Source organism: Myotis myotis, unplaced genomic scaffold (genome assembly GCF_014108235.1).
Source record: "Myotis myotis isolate mMyoMyo1 unplaced genomic scaffold, mMyoMyo1.p scaffold_m19_p_12, whole genome shotgun sequence".
In the NCBI taxonomy this organism is placed as follows: domain Eukaryota; kingdom Metazoa; phylum Chordata; class Mammalia; order Chiroptera; family Vespertilionidae; genus Myotis; species Myotis myotis.
In genome coordinates, this window is record NW_023416316.1 from 13,518,699 (window position 1) to 13,524,537 (window position 5,839).

Sequence of the window (5,839 nt, forward strand, 5' to 3'; positions counted from 1 at the left end):
GCTAGGCTGCTGATCAACTGAACACTGTCTCCGCGTCATTCCTTCTTCGCCGACTCCGTCTACGCCTTTGGGGGCCCCTGGACCTGCTGGGGTTGGACCCCGGCAATGTCCCTGACCACCATGTAGGCAGCCCCACTTCTGCAAGTCTCAGTTTCTCAGGATGCTGCCCAATGCACTACCAGGCAGAAAACCCCAATGCAGACACTCCCCCAGAGAAGAGCCTCATAGGATTCCAGATGCATAAATAAAGTCTAGAGGCTCAGCTCCACTGGAAAAAAAAAAAAAAATCATTACAATAAAGGAACGTTGGTAATTTTCTCTGTAAATTGGTGTTATCGTTATTTTACCACAAAGAGAACAGAACATGTGGTTAAAATGCAAACAAAGCACAAGGACCTTCCACTGGCAAGGACTACTCATGTCTAATCAAGAGCGATCATCAAACATTCTGCCCAATGTACACAGAACACTGTAGATGTTTATCGATACGGCAGAACAAGGAGACCCAAGAGAAGAAGAGCTGTGTGTAACTGGTCTTTCATTTTGCTTCAGTGCTGATATTCTCAGAGTCATTTTTTCTCCATAACACATAGCCCCTAAGATAATCCACGAAATTTATTAAAATACCTCATCAAGAACTTATTGAGCATTGGGTAAGAACTCAATCTTACAGTGATGCTGGGGAGACAAGGTATTCATCCAAATTGTGAAAAATGTATGGATCAAGGGTGAAAATTAATGCTTTGCCAACTGCAAAAGGTTCTTTGGATGAATTGCCAAATACATTGCACAACTGTCCTAGACAAAGAGGTTGAGTCAGTGGGGGATGGTAGTCAGCAGAGCTTCAAAGGTAGTGGGAGGTCAACCAGGTCCTGAAGGTTGGCCCTAAAGGCTGGCCCCAGGACAGGTGGAGAGGCACAGAGGGCGTTCCCAGGAGGGTGGGGGAAGAGTCAAAGTGCAAAGGCAGGAAAAGAAAGAACAAGAACTGTCTGAAGAGATGAGCTGGGGCTCAGCAATTAGCCACTTTTCCAAGCCTCAGCTTTCCTATTGGTAAAAGAGGAATTAAAATCTGCCCTATAATGGTGCTTTTGAGGAGCAAAGGTACAGGGCCATGTCTGATGACAAGGAGTCCTACAAATTTAAATTAAGAAGAAAGAACCAACTCGGGCATGTGCTGAGTAGAGGGCAAAAGAGAGGAAGATGATTCCAAGGTCTCGGAACTACGCAATGGTACTTAACTTTTCCTTTCCATTTACATCTACACTTGAGAGTCACCAAAATTCCTTCCTTGCATTTTACTTTTAAACATATTGTTTTCCCTCTTGGATCTCATCCAAAATCATTATATTGTCAGGCTTACACTCTAGTACATGCAGAAAAAGTAAAGGAACAGAGCCACTTCCGATCACAAGAGGCCGTTCCATCTCTAAAAACACATTCTAAAACACGTTCACTTCTGAAAAGTCCCCTCTGACTTGGTTGCAGGGGGGTGGGGAGGTAAGAAAATAGTCTTAACTACAGAGTGTATTTTTAAGGAAATGCAGTTTTATTATTTTCAAGTACAAATAATAACTTGAGCTTGGCTAACCAAATGTTGCCTAATTGAGGAACCTGTTTTAATGTATAGATATAAATGACTTAAAGTTAGCACGATCACTCATGGGTAAAAGAAAGTTCTGATGCATGAAAATAACGTCCTGTCTTATGGAGACACCTTGTACCCCAATCACTCCACTAATTAAGCAATTCTTACTCCCCCTGCCCCACAGACAGTTCAAATATAAACTTCCCCTCATTCCCACTGGATCACAACATACATCAAATTAGGGAAACATGAGTTGATGAAATTGGCCACATTGCCTAGATGCTGGATTGGTGAGACCAGCCTTTTTCAACCTGAGCCTTCTCATGGAGAGTACTACATCTAAATTAGTGAGATATGTCTGTTCATAATGTGAGCACAGGGACTCCAAAAAACTGTTAAGTTTGTTATCATCTGAATAATTTGCCTGGTTTAAATATGCAAACACAGCCCTAGCCGGTTTGGCTCAGTGGATAGAGCATCGGCCTGCAGACTGAAGGGTCCCAACTTCTATTCTGATCAAGGGCACATGCCTGGGGTTGCAGGCTCAATCCCCAGTAGGGGGTGTGCAGAAGGCAGCCGATCAATGATTCTTTCTCATCATTGATGTTTTTATCTCTCCCTCTCCCTTCCTCTCTGAAATTAATAAAAATATATTTTTTAAAAATGCCAACACATTTTTTTTGAGCACAGTCCTGAAGAGAAGTAGCTGATTCTTTCAGCTATAATAATTCAGTGGGTTTACAATGGTCAGGCCTGCAGCACTAACTTTAAGCAAGGAAACCATCCAGAGAAGTCTGGAAACAACTTGACAGCAAAACGCCTTTTTGCAGGAGCATGATCATTCAGCCTGATTAGGCTGATGGGAGTGGCCCAAGACTATTCGGTCACCCACATGAGGACTGATCCTGAAAAAATTCACAGGGAAGCTCTGGTCTGAGACCCTGCCAAACACCACTAGTGGGCATTTCTGTTCCTTTTATCAGACACTCCATCTGGGGACTGAGTAATTCTCAACAGTATCTTGGTTGTCTTCAACATCCTGGCAACCACCAGCATAACCAGATACAAAGGCTGAGTAGGACTGACCTAAAAGGGCTTCTGCCCTATCCTGACAACTCCGTGTCCCTAAAGAGAAGGGTGACAGTGTGCCCTACCCCAGGCTGCATCCTGGAGCAGTGATCTGATTCTGCACAGAAAGGCAGGTGATTCAGTCACCTAGGCCTGCAAAGAGTCCCAGGGAAGGAGGCCCAGAAAGCTAGAAATGATGGTGGGAAGACACACCTCGAGGGTCCCAAGAAGCCAGGGCACACAATCAAAGCTTCAAGGAGCTAGCTGGCTGGATTTGGCCAAAGCAAGTAAAGCCAGACTCCACTATCCTCAGTTTCTTTTGCTTGGGCAAAATGTCTTATCTAACAGAAACAATTTCTTCATGTCTAAAATAATACTGTTTCCAAATGTATTTCTTTTCTCCCTAAGATATTTTATAAATACAGAGCAGTGGTCATTCTCCTGAGAACAAATACTAGTATAATCACACAATCCTCAATTACACTTTATACTAAGCGTTTTCAATGGCCAGAATAATTTTTAAACTATGAAAAATTAAGTGCGAACCTTAAAATTGAACAGCAACAGTCCTCACCTTCCACTCAGGAGAAGCTATCCAAACATGTGAACCTTCCTTTGAACTTCTTCGAAGTGGAGCCCCCTCTCTGAAGGAAGTCTATTTCTCTGCTAGGTGTGAAAGTCAGGTTAGAATCAGTTTTGACAACAATGATGGCTCAAGTAATAGGGCCAGGCCGGATGAAACTAGCTTTCTTTGCAATGGGGACAAAGTTGGCTACAAACCTCATGCTCACTCAGCTGCCCCTGGACCCCTGCACCCTGGAGCCTGGGTTGTCATGTGCCTGTATGAACCCGAGAGAAGCCCTTCTCTTCCACCAAACTCGGGGTCACTCAAGATATCCAATGCGCATAAAGAAGGATGGAGTCCATCTGCTCATAACTTTGGAATTTTTCAGAAATGAGAATTTCACAAAAGAAGATGCAAAGGCAAACCCTTGCCTCCGAGCTAAGGAAGCAGACGTCAGCGTGTGTGGAAGGCAGCCCCCTGACTCAGTGAAAGAAAGCTAAGCAACCACAGCTTATCCCTTGACCACTTCTTTCACTGACTCCCCACTTGGTTCGATCTTTTTAAAGGATGAGTTGGTATTCCATTTTTATAAAAGCTGGCAATAGTATGACTAAATCTAGCATCTATAAAGCAATTACGTAAAATGCCCCGCTACAATAAATGCAGCTGTGAGGAGGACTCGGTTAGGACTCCAACCCCTGCCCCAAGGACTGCTGTCAAAATCGGCCCTACTAAGCACCACCTTGGTAACTTCCATATTCACACTGCACACGGGAGGGGAACACACCGTACAAGTTTCAGGTTTATCATTTCCAAAAAAAATTTCCCACAAATGACTATTATTATGAATTACTTGCTTTGAAGCTACTGAATATATCTCAAAATGAGGTGGGAGTAGGAATGGTCATGAAATCAGTAATCTGTTATTTGTTTAGCCGCATTAGAGGGAAAAAGTCATTTACCCTCACCACTGCCCAGTCTCCTGAGGCTCCTGCAAAACAGACTCCAGCTGCAATTCCATTTCTTTAGAGGACCAAGCAGAGCTCACACACAACTCAGTATGAGATGGATGAAGATATTGCTCTTTTAACTAATTCCTTTACTGTCAACATGGATATTAACTAAACCTGTCCTTGAAAATGACCATCAATTCTCTAAACTTCACAGCAGTCAGAGGTCCAATGTCAGGCTTTTGCTAATGCAGATTCTGGGAGAGCTGTGTCCCCACTATAAAGTTTGCTTCATTCTCAGCTCTCCTGAGACCCCCTTTTCCCCACCTATAATGGATATGCTTTATATTATAGTCAGCAAGAAGAATGAATAACTCATGTTCCCAGGCAGAAGCACTCACTGAGGTGCTAGTTCTTGTGTTGTCTTTCCTGTCTGTGAATGAAACATGACCCCTCACTCCTCTATAACACAATAGGACACTTGAATGGTCAGACAATTATGGTAAAACATTTCCACTGCTGAAGCACAGTATTCTTTAACTTTACAGCAATGAGAGGTGGAGGACACCAACTAACAGCCCACAGACACGATTTGTTTAGCACACTGTATTTTAAATTATCTTCAATTAGTTGGAAATGTTTTTTAAAATCAGGAAATTTCCAATAAAATTTTGGATTTCTACTTCCTCCTCAAAAATCAGACCTGCCAACATTGAGCTCATTTATGCCTAACACTTGTGCTAACTGCCCTATTCAATAAACTTTCCATGGTTCAGCACAATCCTACCCAGCATGCATCACTCATTTATGTTATCTGCATGTGAGTTTGTGAACCCTAATCTAGGGCAATTCCTTCATTGTAAATCTGATTTAAAAAAAAAAAAAAAAAGAGGGCCCAGGGACAGAAAGTTAATCTGCCTGAAACCACACATCAAGTTGGAGGCAAAAGGGGAAGATACTTTCTAACATAGCACATTGCCTTTCTATAGAACCACAACTGCTATAAGCATTTCTTCCACCAATTATTTACATCTTCTAAGTGGAATATGTGCATTTTCTACATTCTCCTTTTAGCCATCCTTTTCATATGTTTGATTTCCTTATAAATGACAACTTTGTATCAGTAATTTCATTTATATATTATCTCCAACCCCAAAGAAACAAATCAGGAATCAGACAAAACAAAAATGTCAACTTCTGCACAACTTAGCAGATGCAGGACCAGAAAGAATCTTACAAATCACTTAGCTTAACAACTAGCTATACAGACAGGAGAATGGGGCCAGGGAAGTGATATGCCTAAGTAAGGGAGCCAGTCTTCAATCTTCCACTCCACCGTGTCACCTCTGTGCAGTCACCTGGGAGACCGAGAACCAGCTTGCTCCAGATATAAACAGAAATGACAACTCCCTCACAGCTCAGCTGTGGCTAACCTTGACTCTGCCAAGAACCAGAGATTAGACCACTAGTACATTACAATCAATCAATTTATAGACCTGGATTTGTACTGGAAGACAGATTTTCTTTAGAACTGGTATTTGGTGGAAAGTTTTGAATGTCACAGGACTTGGTGGTCTTTATAACACTGGTTGTTATAAAAGCTAAGCTCCATGTGAGAAATTTGCTGTAAAACATCATAGCACCGTTGCTTCAACTTGAAAAGAAAAAAAG